The following is a 15675-nucleotide window of genomic DNA, read 5'->3' on the forward strand; positions in this document are numbered from 1 at the left end:
GGTAACAGCGCGCCTTTAAACGTTTAGGCAACCTATAAGTGAAAATATATACCTAATTCGTTGTATAACGTTGTCATAAACGAGAAAAGCATGTTAAAGGTACAGTATCCCTCTAGCAAAAGTAGACTACACTTTATAGCCTGCACCTACCGAACAGGTTTGATCTCTCCTCGCGCTATGATGATGATGTCCACGAACCTTGTGCGTAATGATCAGAGATATATACTACCTACATACATTTTTCTGACGTGTCTTAAAATGTTGTTCTTACAAAACATTCCTCTTTCCACAGTGGTAGTATTAACCCCATCCGAATGAGTTTGCCCTGGCTCATTAAAATAACCCACTAATCACAGACCAACGCAACATCTTTTGGATGTCTTTTTTTGGTCATTTTTTGTTTATTTAAACGTCCACGGACGTTGATTTTTTTTTGTACAGGTCTGGACCGGCTTTGATTTGGCCCAAAAATAGATGTCTATCTTTGGTTCAGATTTGGTCGGTCTAGACCAGCCTTGATTTGGGCCAAACATGGAAGTCTATGACTGGTCTGGACCAAAACAATTATTTTGATATTTTTCAATAAATATGCATTCTTTCAGCTACTTTTAAGTTAATACCTGCTGCAGTCAACTTGTGCTATACATTAGGAGATAAAGCAGATTGTAGGCTCAGCCCTAATTTATGTGCTCTTTGTTACCTGGAGTTGCATGGCTAATGGTCAAGGAAGACAAGGAATGGAACGAAGGACAATGCCCAAGGACTAGTCAGCCCTTCCCCATCTGAAGGGCCAAAATGTACAGTATTCAGAGGACTGACTATACAATGTGATAGATACCAAACATGGATACTATAGTATTATTCTATCTTAAAAATGTGTTCTTAACTGACGTGCCTAGTTAAATAAAGGTAAACATGTATTTTTTTTTAAATCAGATAAATCTGATGCTATCTGTATGAATGTATTATCTCAGTGGTAAATTGTACTCTGATTTACCCTATGCAAAAAGGTTTTATGGTCTTCTTAGGAATTCTGTCTCAATCACATTGGTCCCATCCCCCACACAAGCCTTTTACATGCTGTGACCCCCTCTGGAGATTGGGCCTTGGTGGTCAGGTTACACTGTAAACTTGGTATCGTTTGATTGGTCAAGGGTGGTTGGTTTTAGGTTATGCCTTCAGATGTTCTAAATGGAATTAAATGCCTTTGTTCTTTCTCCTGTATCCAGTCCATGGAGGAAGGTTGTATGATCAATTCTCATTTCCTAGGCGTCTGGCTTCGTATGCATCTCTTTGTTTGTGCTTTGTCTTCTAAGTTAACCTTAGGATCTACACTGAACAAATATATAAACGCCACATGCAACAATTTCAAAGATTTTACTGAGTTACAGTTCATATAAGGAAATCAGTCAATTTAAATAAATTAATTAGGCCCTAATCTATGGGTTTCACGACTGGGGATACAGATATGCTTCTGTTGGTCACAGATACCTTAAAAAAATGTGTGGCATAGATCAGAAAAACAGTCAGAGTCTGGTGTGACCATTATTTGCCTTGCGCAACGCAACACATATCCTTCTCATAAAGTTGATCAGGCTGTTGATTGTGGCCTGTGGAATGTTGTCCCACTCCACTACAATGGTTGTGCGAAGTTGCTGGATATTGGCAGGAACTGGAACGCGCTATCGTACACGTCGATCCCGAGCATCCTAAATATATTCTATGGGTGACATGTCTGGTGAGTATGCAGGTCATGGAACTGGGACATTTTCAGCTCCCAGGAATTGTGTACAGATCCTTGCGACATGGGGCGATGCATTATCATGCTGAAACATGATATGAGGTGATGGCAGTGGATTAATGGCACGACAATGGGCCTCGGGATCTCGTCACGGTATCTCTGCATTCAAATTGCCATCGATAAAATGCAATTGTGTTCGTTGTCCATAGCTTATGATTGGTCTGCTGTTGTGAGGCCGGTTGGACGTTCTAACAAATTTTCGAAAACGATGTCGGAGGTGGCTTATGGTAGAGAAATTAACATCAAATTCTCGGCCATTAGAATGTCACATGCGCCGAAAAACAGGTGTAGACTTCACCGTAAAATGCTTACTTAACGCGCCCTTTTCCAACAATGCTAAGTTAAAAAAGTTTAAAAAGTAAAACAAATAAACAAGGAAATAGTAACATATTAAAATAACAATAACGAGACTATATACAAGGATTACTGTTACTGAGTCAATGTGCAGGGGTACGAGGTAGTTGAGATAATTGAGGTAATAAACTGCATGTAGATGTACTCTATGTAGGGGTAGAAGTGACTAGGCAATCAGGATATAATAAACAGAGTAGCAGTAGCTAATGTGAAAAGTGTGAGTGTGTACGTGTGTGTGTGGCGTCAATATGCAGGTGTGTGTGTGTGTGTTTTTTGTGTGTGAGCCTATGTAGTGTGTGTGTGTGTGTCAGTGTAGTATATGTGTGTGTGGGTAGAGTCCAGTGAGTGTGCAAAGAGCCAGTGTAAAAGAGTCCATGCAAATAAAAAAGGGGTCAACGCAAATAGTCAGGGTGGCCATGTTGTTCAGGAGCCTTTCAGGCTGGCCATGTTGTTCAGGAGCTGTTCAGGAGCCTTTCGGTCCTAGACTTGGCGCTCCGGTACAGCTTGCAGTGCGGTAGCAGAAAGAACAGTCTATGACTTTGGTGGCTGGAGTCTGACAATTTTTAGGGCCTTCCTCTGACACCGCCTGGTATATAGGTCCTGGATAGCAGGGAGCTCTGCCCCATGATGTACTGGGCCGTACACACTACTCTCTGTATCGCCTTACAGTCGGATGCCAAGCAGTTGCCATACCAAACGGTGATGCAGCCAGTCAAGATGCTCTCAATGGTGCAGCTGTATAACGTTTTGAGGAACTGAGGGCCCACGCCAAATATTTTCAGCCTATTGAAGGGGAAGAGGAATTTTTATTTATATATTTTTATATATCCGGGCAAATCAGTTAAGAACAAATTCTTATTTGCAATGACGGCTTACGCCGGCCAAACCCTAACCCGGACGACGCTGGGCCAATTATGCGTCGCCCTATGGGACTCCCAATCACGGCCGGTTGTGATACAGCCTGGAATCAAATCAGGGTTTGTAGTGACACCTCAAGCACTGAGATGCAGTGCCTCAGAACACTGCGCCACTTGGGAGCCCACTCATTGTCCTGTTGGAAAGTGAACCTACACCCCATTCTGAGGTCCTGAGCTCTCTGGAGCAGGTTTTCATCAATAATATTTCCCTCGATCCAGTCTCCCAGTCCCTGCCACTGAAAAACATCCCCACACCATGATACTGCCACCACCATGCTTCACTGTAGGGATGGTGCCAAGTTTCATCCAGACGTGACTCTTGGCATTCAGGCCAAGGAGTTCAATCTTGGTTTCATCAGACCAGAGAATCTTCTTTCTCAAGGTCTAAGAATCCTTTAGGTGCTTTTTGGTCAACTCCAAGCAGGCTGTCATGTGCCTTTTACTGAGGAGTAGTTTCCATTTCACCACTCTACCATAAGATCCTGATTGGTGGAGTGCTGCAGAGATGGTTGTCCTTGCTGCAGAGAAGGTACTCCCATCTCCACAGAGGAACTCTGGAGCTCTGTCAGAGTGTCCATTGGGTTCTTGGTCACCTCCCTGACCAAGGCCATTTTCCCTCAATTGCTCAGTTTCGACGGGCAGCCAGCTCTAGGAAGAGTCTTTGTGGTCCAATCAATTGAATTTACCAACGGTGGACTCCAATCAAGTTGTATAAACATCTCAAGGATGATCAAGGAAACAGGATGCACCGGAGGTCAATTTTGAATCTCATAGCAAAGGGTCTGAACACTTATGTAAATAAGGTATTTCTGTTTTGTCATTATGGTATATTGTATATTGTGCATAGATTGATGAGGATTTACATTTTTAAATCCATTTTAGAATAAGGCTGTAACGTTAAAAAATTCAGAAGAAGTCAAGGGGTCTGAATGCTTTCCGAATGCACTGTAATTCTGTAGTGATTCATGTGTATGAATTCATGTAAAAAATTAAGTCTAATATTCTCTCTGAATTAAAGACACAGTCTAAGAATCCCAAACACTAGGAAAACATGATATGGGCCCGGGGGGTTCTTGGGGAGCTGTGATTAGGCTGGGGCATCTAAACCCACGACACAATCACAGACAGTGTTCCTCACTCAGCTCCGCTCACAGACCCTCTTTCATTATCCCTGGTATTTTACGAGGGCTGCAGAGCAAGACTCACAGATCCAGAGTACATACAGCCGACCTGATAACATCTCCTACCAGGCTTCTGAAAGAGCCACTTACAAATCACAGACACCCATCCTGCAGGAAAACTTGGAAACTGGAGTTCTGCTCTGTAGTCACTTCACCAGTTCGATAGGTTTGAAGGGGATTTTACAGAGTTCCATTCACTGAGAGAGCAACTGTTGTGCAGCTCACAGACTAACGGGTATAGTAGCCACCGACAGAGGGTTAGATGGGTGAAAATATTAGTTTAATTGTAAGCTCTTTCATATATTGTGATATGTGGTCCAATCACTTGTTCCAATCAGACTAAGGCCCACAAATGCACAGCAGAACCTCAAATGATAACAGGTCAAAGAGGTCAACATATTTAAGAAAATCAAAACCTATTTTTGAGTTTGGCAGTGTAGATGTTGATAGTGGTTTAAAGAGAGAAATGCAGGCACGTTGGCCAATGGTTAGCCCAGGGGACGTGTAAGACCGCCTTAAAGGGAATGAAATTGAAGCAGGGGAAGTTTACTTAGCAGAAAATACATTTTACTCTGCAGTCAGGGCTGGTCTGGTCTGAGGGTGAGTTTAAGGCAGGTCAAAGCAGAAGAGAGTGAGAGAGAAAAAAGAAGAGAGGTGTACCTGAGGTGTACGTCTCCTTGTTTATTTATGTATAACTTTCCTAGAGGGACTGGGAGAGGCTTGGAATGCTGGTAAAGAGGGTCATCTTAGCGAACCGCAGCAGAACCAAAGACCTGCTACCCAATCAGAATCTATACAGGCATCAGCAGAACGAGAGAGGACATTGACACATAGTACATTTCATCCTTTAAATGTCATTGTACATTTTGCTGTAACTGAAAGTGAAAGAGTGGGCTCAGATACATAGAATAATACAGAAAGAAAGAGAGAGAGAGACAGATAAATGGAGAAAGTGTTTGTCTCTGTGGGATCACTGTGGAGGGTTTGAAGATGTGGGGGTCACACTGTGATACAGCAACACTGCCATCTATTTCCTGTGTTTGAGGGGTGCAAAATCCACTTGTTACTGAAATCTTGCTGGATTGATGACTTACATTTTGTTCTGGTGACCCTTTACCACTCTTGTGCTGTGTTTTAATGGTCAAGGTTCTTACACGTCCCCTGGGCTAACCATTGGCTGACGTGCCACATTTCTCTCTTCAAACCACTATCAGCATCTACATTGCAAAACTAAAAAAAAAAAAATTCTTACAAAAGCTTGAACTCTTTCAACTGTTATCACTTCAGGTACTGCTGTGCATTTGTGGGCCATAGTCTTATTGGAACAAGTGATTGGACCACATATCACGATACACTGTATGATAGAGCTTACAATAGTCAAACAAATCTTTTCACACATCTAACTCTCCGTCAGAACAGCCTCAATTCGTCGGTGAATGGACGCTACAAGGTGTCGAAAGCGTTCCACGGGGTTGCTGGCCCATGTTGACTCCAATGCCTCCCATGGTTGTGTCAAGTTGGCTGGATGTCCTTTGGGTGGTGGACCATTCTTGACACACATGGGAAACTGTGGAGTGTGACACAAACTGGTGTGCCTGGCACCTACTACCATACACCGTTCAAAGCCCCTTAAATATTTTTTCTTGCCCATTCATGGCACACATATACAATCCATGTATCAATCCATGTCTCAGTTGTCCCAAGGCTTAAAAATCCTTATTTAACCAGTCTCCTCCCCTTCATCTACACTGATTGAAGTGGATTTAACAAGTGACATCAATAAGGGATGATAGCTTTCACCTTGACACTCCTGGTGAGTCTATGTCATGGAAAGAGCAGGTGTCCTTAATGTTTTCTTTACTCAGTGTATATGCAAATGAGGCACATACAATTTTCTTTCTTTTATCACAAAGTATTTTTTTTTAAAGACCTGATATAGTAAGAAAACGTATGTATGAGAGCATCATAAGAAAACCGTGAAATTGTACAATAAATTGAATTGCCTGAATTCCCACCAAAATACCTGAACTCCATTCATTATTAGTTTGTGCCAGTACAATGTTTTATGTGCTATTATTCAGTCAATATCTGATGGATTGAAGTATCCTCATCCATTGTACAACTGTTGCATTTATTAGAATTGCTTTCAAATCTTTTAACAATTTTGATGACCGTTCCTACTGTAATATGCCAGGAAAATGATCCGCTCCACATGCTAAAACAATATCACACCAGCAACACACGCACGCACACACGCACACACACACTTGCACACTGAGGGAGCTGTGGAATGCTCTGAGAGTAAACAACATCACCAGAATCAACATTAGTCCTAAAAACCCCTAACCCCAGCCACAACCCCACCCAAAGACAACTGAAGCCCAAAGAGCCAGAGTGAGGATGAGGAGGAGATGTCAGGGTTGACATCATGATGAAGGCTGATGAAGGCCTTTAAAAATGATGAAGGCCTTTAAAAAACATCTAACTGCCAACAATAATTCCACTGATAATTCTACCATATTAGTCAAAATGAAGAGTTACTATGTTTAAGGACAGTATGACAGATACCTTACAATGCCCCCGAAAACAACTTTCCTTGACCCCAGACGCTTGAGTAATTAGAGTACCTGGTTTCTGAGAGGTATTTTTGTGTATTTGTTTGCTATATTTTCATCCTGTCAAACTGTGTTCTTACACAATATCGAAATATGAGAGACAAATATAGAGGTTCATAAATAATACTTGCAAACAACAGGCAAGTAGGCTACCACATATAGCACGATTCATGTCAGTAGCTAGGTTTCCATCCAATTGGCGACTTTCATGTGATTTTTCAAAAATAGGCATAATGAAAATATGCACATTTTCCCAGCAGTGGTGTGTTTCCACCAAACTTGTAACGTCTGCTTCCAACTCACAACCTCAAACAAGTAGATCCCCTAAACGCAGCTCACTTTCCAGCCCAATTTCCAACTCACAACCTCAAACAAGTAGATCCCCTGAACGATCCCAATCACATGAATTCTATTCACCTGTTCACACACCTGTATGTCATAATCACACACTATTTAGTTCAGTTCTTTGCACCCCATCACTATGAGGTATTGTTTTCTTTTTTTTAGATACAGTTTTTGCCTGCCTCACTAATGACGTATTTTGTCTATTCCCTGCCTGTACCTTAGCTTATCGAATTTCCTGTTGTCTACCTATTGCCTGATCTCCTGTACTATGTTACTAGCCTTTTCCCTGCCTGTACTGTTGTCCTTTTTGACCCCCTGTGTATGACCTTCTGCCTGCCCCTGGACCCAGCTACCTGCCGCCTCCTGTTGTCCTTTCCAATAAACACCTGCTGTGCCCTGCGCTTGAAACCAGCTCTCTGTCTCCCCTCGTGTTCATTACAAAACTGTCTTGTTGCGGATAAAAAGCAGTGCATATTGACGTAGTGCACTTAAAGGGTACTTTTTCCGCTTAAGTTATCTAAAGTTAAATGTGCTCCCATCACATTTTCAACTCTACCGATGGTTTTGTCACTATGTTGCATTAAATAGAAAATGTATCTACTCTGGTCTTGGAACTAGCGCTCAAGCCAATAGCTTAGCCTACATTATGATATTATTATTTTCATTGTCAAACGACAGCCACTCATCGATCATAATGTCATCAAAATAAGACCCTCAATATTTATTGGAAAGGAGCATCAAGCTCATCACTGTGCACTTTCATCACCCTGTGACGTTCATCATAATTTATTTAATCTGTAGCCTAATAAATTAATAAACTGCATGCTCTCCGGATCCCTCTCCGGATTTTTTTATGCGTCAGGTAATTCATCAACAGGAAATCGTTGGATGGAAACCTTGTTAGTGGTGGTCATGTGAGAGGTATCTTTCCAGGATAAAAATGACATCAGATTGCAGGTGATTCAGTGGAAGATTAGCTATAATGGATAAAGCATATCACATTCTCAGACACTGAATGGATGGAACAACCCAATGACCCTATTGTACTGGCCGATCCGGGGGTCAAGACGACGACCCAGATATCACATCCTCACGTATCTTACAATCATAATCTGTTTAACCTGCTTAATTGCTTACACATAACTTTAAAAGTATACAAGTGTTTTTCCATGACACTGTGACCCTTGTATTAAAACTTCTACTTCAACTGGATTGTGGAAGTCAAAGTCTCCTCTTTGAAGGGCCTCCCGGCAGGCTCTGTTGTGACCGACCGGGAGGTCCGTTTGCCCCATTGGCCTAGCGTCATCCGGGTTAGGGAGGGTTTGGCCGGTAGGGATATCATCGCGCCAGCAACTCCTGTGGCGGGCCGGGCGCAGTGTGCGCTAACCAAGGCTGTTTCCTCTGACACATTCATGTGGCTGGCTTCCGGGTTGTTAAGAAGCAGTGCAGCTTGGTTGGGTTGTGTATCAGAGGACGCATGACCTTCAACCTTTGTCTCTCCCGAGCCCGTACTCTCTGTCTCCCCTCGTGTTCATTACAAGATACAAGATAGTAGCTACTAAAACAATTGGATACCACAAAATTGGGGAGAAAAAGTCAAAGTACAGTGCATTCCGTTAGTATTCGGACCCCTTGACTATTTCCACAAGTTTCAAACATGTTCTCAAATGCCATTGAAATGGCAGCAGCGACGACCCACTGGTCCAAATGTCAGTTGTGAAGCTAATAGCAGTGACGCTATTGCTGTGTAACTCCGGTAGGGCAACATCTGAAAAAAAGCGCACTTGGTAGTGGTGCACAACCAGTCGGGCGAAAGCCAACATCACCTATGACAGAGAACGGTTGATTGGCTATGGCAATTAATTCCATTATCTTGGAGTTAATGGATTTCGCCTTTGAGTTGTCTCGCTGAAATGTTCTTACTCTTTCAAATGACTGCTCGACTTGTTGACTGCTCGAGCCACACAGCAGACATTTGTCACTAGGTTAGGAATGCTGTGTTACACTTGTAACACATTTTATGTGGTGTCATTATGTACCTACGTTATATAGATATGCACGTCAGCTTTGACATCGGTTTTGCACATCGGTGTTAAACTAGACATCGGGCCGATGTTGGCATTTTTAAGCAATTTTTTTTTTTTTTTTTTCACCTTTATTTAACCAGGTAGGCTAGTTGAGGAACAAGTTCTCATTTACAACTGCGACCTGGCCAAGATAAAGCATAGCAGTGTGAACAGACAACACAGAGTTACACATGGATTAAACAATAAACAATAAACAAGTCAATAACATAGTTGGGAAAAAAAAAATCTATATACATTGTGTGCAAAAGGCATGAGGAGGTAGGCAATAAATAGGCCATAGGAGTGAATAATTACAATTTATCAGATTAACACTGGAGTGATAAATGATCAGATGAACATGTTGCAGGTAGAGATACTGGTGTGCAAAAGAGCAGAAAAGTAAATAAAATAAAAACAGTATGGGGATGAGGTAGGTAAATTGGGTGGGCTATATACCGATGGACTATGTACAGCTGCAGCGATCGGTTAGCTGCTCAGCTAGCAGATGTTTAAAGTTGGTGAGGGAGATAAAAGTCAATATCATCCGATTCCGATATGTTCACAGATATATTGTGCATCCCTAATCCTGACTAGTCTCCCAGTCCTTGTTTCTCATGGTCTGAGAGTCTTTAGGTGCCTTTTGGAAAACTCCAAGCGGGTTGTCATGTGCCTTTTACTGAGGTGTGACTTCCGTCCAGCCACTCTACCATAAAGGCCAGATTGATGGAGTGCTGCAGAGATGGCTGGCTTATGGGTTGCTTAGTTTGGCAGGGCAGCCAGCTCTAGGAAGAGTCTTTGTGATTCCAAACTTCTTCCATTTAACAATAGGGCAGCGTCCGGGTTTGTCTGGGGTAGGCAGTCATTGTAAATAAGAATTTGTTCTTAACTGACTTGCCTAGTTAAATAAAGGTAAAAAATAAATAAAAAAATGATGGAGGCCACTGTGTTCTTGTGGACTTTCAATGCTGCAGTCATTCTTTTGGCACCCTTCCCCACATCTGTGCCTCTTAGCAATCCTGTCTCTGAGCTCTACAGACAATTCCTTAGGCCTCATGGCTTGGTTTTTGCTTTGACATGCACTGTCAACTGTGGGACCATATAAACAGTTGTGTGCCTTTCCCAATCAAATTAATTTACCACAGGTGGACTCCAATCAAATTGTAGAAAACTTCTAGGAAACAGGATGGAAACAGGATGCACCTGAGCTAAATTTCGAGCCACATAGCAAAGGGTCTGAATATTTATGTAAATAAGGTATTTCTGTTATTTTATTTTGTATAAATTATCAAAAATGTCTAAACCTGTTTTCACTTTGTTATTATGTGTAGATTGATAAATAACTTTTTTTTATTTAATACAATTTAGAATAAGGCTGTAAGGTAACAAAATGTGGAAAAAGTCGAGGGGTCTGAATACTTTAATGCACCGTACATTAATGGTGTCAGAAGTGGAATCTGAACCCACACCAAACACCGTACAGTATTCATCATGCACTTATTCCATCTCATCCACTTCATGTTTGTCTTGGTCTCTACAATTAGCAGACCAGTGTGAACCGCTTCGTTCATAAATCCGAGATTTTTAAAGATGGCCCCGTGAGACTAATTAGACCAACACTTCAAAGCAGGGCCAAACAGCCAAGAGAAGGATTTACTACAGAAGTCTTTAAAAAACACTGTTTTATTGGTTTCAATGGGATATTGAGGATTAGTGTGTTATCAATAAAGACTAAATGAGTTATACCGCTTGACGTTAAAAATGGTTATTGATGTCATAAACATTAAGAACTTCAACGTTTCACTTTCTATTTGTTTGTTTCTTGGCACGACAACTTGTGTATTTCTGGAGTTAAATGAACAAGATCCTTTACATCTTAAAAAAAAAAAAAAAAAAAGTTTCCCGTTGCTACTTCCAAATGAACAAAGGATATAAACGCAGAACCATGACCCTATTTCATTTAAAGGAGAACTCATAAATGGAAAATTCAAAAGTCTGAAACACTTTCTTGACACAAATCGACCCACCACAGTTAGTAACACACAGCTTGCTTTTGCCTACTCTGACAAAGGCCTGGAAGACATACTGCATTGGCATTAATCTCTATCCCATTTTATCTGGTAACATTTTATTTTTTGACTCTGAGAGCAAATAAGCCGTAGTAAAAGACGACATGACCTTGTGTGGGTTGGTTTCTTAATGAGGACAGGAGTTTGAGATATGACGGACTCATCAAAGATCCTTTAGTTTACTGTTACCCGTCTCACACATATCCCTCCATCACTTTACTACCATCAGCAGTTTTCATTTCTTTACTTTCTAAGAAAACGTGGGGACATGAAAGGAAGTAATTCAATGAAAAGGTAGTAGTGAGCTGTGGTGCTCTGTGTTGGTAGCCACCAGATGTAGCGTTTGGCAGAGGGAGAGACGCTGTTATTAAATACAGCTGCGCCCTCACTACGAACACTACCCCCTTTCTAATCAATGCAGCACTGCCAGTAAACCTGCACATTGCTCTCTCTCTCTCTCTCTCTCTCTCTCTCTCTCTCTCTCTCTTTCCCCCTTTCAACCATTTTTCTTTCCTTATTTTTTTTGGAAGGTTCTGAGATGACTGGATAGAAGTTTGTTCTCTTCCTTTCTTCACTCCTACCTCCAGCCAAGTGTTTTTTTTGGATGATGTTTGTTATATGCATCTAAGTACTGTCACTTTGTCAGTCAGGCGACCTTGGATCCTGGCTGATACCTATTATGAAATGGTGTTAAGCAAGAAGAGGTATCTTGTTGTCAACATTACTTTATCAAATGTGAGGAGGGAATGGACATGATTCAAATAAGGGAAAGTTAATCTCACTCTCTCTCTCCCTTTCTCCCTTCTGTGTCTTTCAAGCGCTATATATACACAAGTATGTGGACACCCCTTCAAATTAGTGGATTCGGTTATTTCAGCCACACCCCTTGCTGACAGGTGTATAAAATTGAGCTCACAGCCATATAATCTCCATAGACAAACACTGACAGTAGAATGGCCTTACTAAAGAGCTCAGTGACTTTCAACATCATAGGATGTCACCTTTCCAACAAGTCAGTTTGTCAAATTTCTGCCTGCTAGAGCTGCCTCGGTCAACTGTAAGTGCTGTTATTGTGAAGTGGAAACGTCTAGGAGCAACAACGGCTCAGCCGTGAAGTGGTAGGCCAAATAAGCTCACAGAACGGGACCGCCGAGTGCTGAAGCGCGTAGCGGGTAAAAACGGTCTGTCCTAAGTTGTAGCACTCACTACCAAGTTCCAAACTGCCTCTGGACGCAACGTCAGCACAAGAACTGTTCGTCAAGAGCTTCATGAAATGGGTTTCCGTGGCCGAGCAGCCGTACACAAGCCTAGGCTACAGGTTAATTACCTGTAGAAAGCAAGAGCGGTAGCCGGGACTTGAGTGGCTTAAATCTAGGAATGTGATGTAAATGTAATTCCGTTAAACAGACGTCCATTTAGAAGGGTAACCTGAATGAACAAGCTCAGTCCCTCAGTGTGTTTCATACAATCACAGCAAGTGGGAACGCTCCCCCAGGTCTCCAGGCTCGTTCTGTGTCTACTACTCAGGAACTATGTGTAGGGGTGTAGAAGCAGCATAAAGCACTCTATATCACACACTATATGCACACACACCTAAATAAAATATTCAATTTCCAGTTTTACCACAATTAGTTCTTCTATAAAACTTTGATGGCCTAACCAATGAACATAGCGGAAATGGAAGCTGAGTTCGCACTGCAGTTCTCCATGACCAACCATTTAATCGCTCCATAACACGTGTGTGTGTGTGTGTGTGTGTGTGTGTGTGTGTGTGTGCGTGTGTGCGTGCGTGCGTGCGTGCGTGCGTGCAGGATAGGGTTGGAACGGAGAGGTGGTGAATTCAAGCTGGTTAAGACCTACTGTCAGGTTTGCCGCTGTATTTGGAATACACACTGCTTTCCATTTCTGGTTTCGCATCCATCCTCCATGAATGGGTCTCTTTCAGCTCCCTGCTCCCACTGACCCCCTGCTTAAGCAATGCTCTCCCCCAGATTGACCCAAACAAAATGCCCCACCACCACTGGCTTTCAGACTCACATCCAGGTGGTATGTTGGAACCCACCCCCTTTAGGTCCCGCACCACAATGTTTCATCCCAACCCCACAACCCCCCCTAAACCCCACCCTCCACGCCGCTCCACCCATGGCCCACACCTTATCCAAACACACCTGCTCCAATCAGATCTGACCACATTGGCACATTTTGAAGAAGTTGTTTTTATTTGTGTATTTGATTTGTCTCAGGATGGTTGGTGGAGCATCTGATCTAGCCCTACCCGGTGGCCTGGCTGGCCCAGGGATGTTCTTCCTGTTGTGACGCTTGGACCTGCTGACTCATAGCTTCTCAGGCCACAGGAGAAACATGACTGAAGCACATGAAGTCTTTCCTTCCTCTTTTCTTAGTGGAGATAAAGTTTGTCTCGCAGCGATTTACACATACTCTCTCACACACACACACACTCCTCATCTCTCTCACACACACAAATTTGCTAAGTGTGTGAAACAGCTTACATGTCCTCTTGGGCCACCATGAAGAACCAGGAGAAACCACAACACTAATATTCTAACTCTTAAAATATAAAGAACCCATGACATCCAAGTCCACTACAACCTTACCATTTCAGGTCTCCAAGCTATCAGAGAATTATCGAGTCCTTCTCAACCTCTACCGCTAAAACGCTGCACAGGTGAGATCAGTCCAAATCCCATGGTTCTGAGGGGAGTGGAGTGCTCTAAAGTCAGCCAGTCTTCAGATGTGTGTTTTGATTTTCAAGACAAGATGTCTGATTGGGCAAAAAAAATAATTGAAATCATGGGAAATTATGACGGGAAAGGAAGAAACAGGAAGAGAAGGAAAGAGAGAGGGGCCTTTGTACGGGTGGGCCTGGGTAACCTTGAGGCTCTCACACTAGTTCATTCAGGATCATAATGACCAGGCAATTATGTGACAGCTGGCTGTGCTCAGCCCCAGGTCATAATATCTTACAGATGGTTGAAGGAAGCCAAAGTTTTACATCTAAAAATCTAATAATATTGAACTTAAGATTTCTAAATTCTAACAGTCAAGAGTAGGCTAACGGTATGCCAAAGTTATGTGAAAGGTTTAAAATTAATTAATTGTGCAACATTGCAATATTTTTCAATCCCTTTGGCAAATGTTTCAGATGTAAGTAGTACATTTTCAAAACTCTAAGTACAAAACTCTGAACTGATAGCACTTGTAATGTCCCCTCTCATACGTTCAGAACCTTTGATTGTTCCTTTGATTCATTGGGGGTTCAGACATCTTTCACCCCTGAGTCATTCATGCTAAATCTAAGTTTTATATGATGTACCATGAGCACATTTTATTTAGTCACCAATGCATCAGATAATGAATGATAGGCTCAGCATTTAGTCATTTTAACTACCATTTAATCCAACAGCAAAAATACAAGATACACATTTCAAAACTGTTATTTTTGTAGTGCTGACTAGAAAGAACAGTAGATGGTAATTATCACTTTCTATATAGTATTTGACTATAACTTGACATGCAGTTTTTAAAATAATTTGTATCCAATGGCAGGTTGTGAGCATGTTGAGAAATATGTCAGTCTTACAGTTTCATTATCCTTATAAGTACATACATAGGACAAATCATCAGAAATAGAGGTATTATAAAGCAGTTGGCTCCTGCAAAAACATAGCACAGCGTTGTATGCCATCTCTACACCATGCAACTTTGTATGAGATCACCTTTTCTACCTGACTTGTCAACTGACACAGCATCGCCTGTCTCTCTGTTTTGAATTCAGCAGCTTACAGCTTATCAAAGTCCAGTAATTCAGAAAATGAGTGGAATATATTGTTATATACAACCCAGGTGTTTCAGCAGTGTGTTGTACACGACACAATAATTCCAAATGGTAGCATGTACAGTGACTCTTTCCACGTTGTCCTATTGCAGCACACAGGCTGATAGGAAATGATAACGTATTTACAGCCACATCCATTAATGATTTGGTTTTATGTTCCAAACTAAATTGATGTCAAATTGATACATTTTTTAGGTAAAAAAATGTAATAAAATACAGTGTTTAGCAGTTATCAAACTATATATGTTAACTAGGCACTACATCATTTTGGTTCAGTAGTTATTCGTTTTGAGCAGTTTGATTAAGTGATAGTTAATTGTATTGTTACCAAATGACAAATCATATCAAAAGTTAAGTGAATAATGCATTTTGAAAAGCAGATATTTGTATCCAAATTGAAAGAGTGATTTGGTGCAGTGAACAATGTTTGGATTTGTTTGTTGTACTCAGTCAATTGAAAATGTGCTTCGAGTT

The sequence above is a fragment of the Oncorhynchus clarkii genome, chromosome 14 (assembly GCF_045791955.1).
Source record: "Oncorhynchus clarkii lewisi isolate Uvic-CL-2024 chromosome 14, UVic_Ocla_1.0, whole genome shotgun sequence".
Taxonomy (NCBI): Eukaryota; Metazoa; Chordata; class Actinopteri; order Salmoniformes; family Salmonidae; genus Oncorhynchus; species Oncorhynchus clarkii.